This window comes from Octopus bimaculoides, chromosome 30 (genome assembly GCF_001194135.2).
Source record: "Octopus bimaculoides isolate UCB-OBI-ISO-001 chromosome 30, ASM119413v2, whole genome shotgun sequence".
NCBI lineage: Eukaryota > Metazoa > Mollusca > Cephalopoda > Octopoda > Octopodidae > Octopus > Octopus bimaculoides.
In genome coordinates, this window is record NC_069010.1 from 4,268,341 (window position 1) to 4,268,673 (window position 333).

Below are 333 nucleotides of genomic sequence, written 5' to 3' on the forward strand. Positions count from 1 at the left end.
TATATATATCATCATCATCGTCGTCGTCGTTTAACGTCCACTTTCCATGCTAGCATGGGTTGGATGATTTGACTGAGGACTGGTGAAACCAGATGGCTACACCAGGCTCCAATCTGATCTGGCAGAGTTTCTACAGCTGGATGCCCTTCCTAACGCCAACCATTCCGAGAGTGTAGTGGGTGCTTTTACATGCCAGCCAGGAGGTACTAGCAACAGCCATGCTCAAAATGGTGTATTTTACGTGCCACCTGCACAGGAGCCAGTCCAGCGGTACTGGCAACGATCTCGCTTGAATGTCTTTTCACATGCCACTGGCACAAGTGCCAGGAAGGC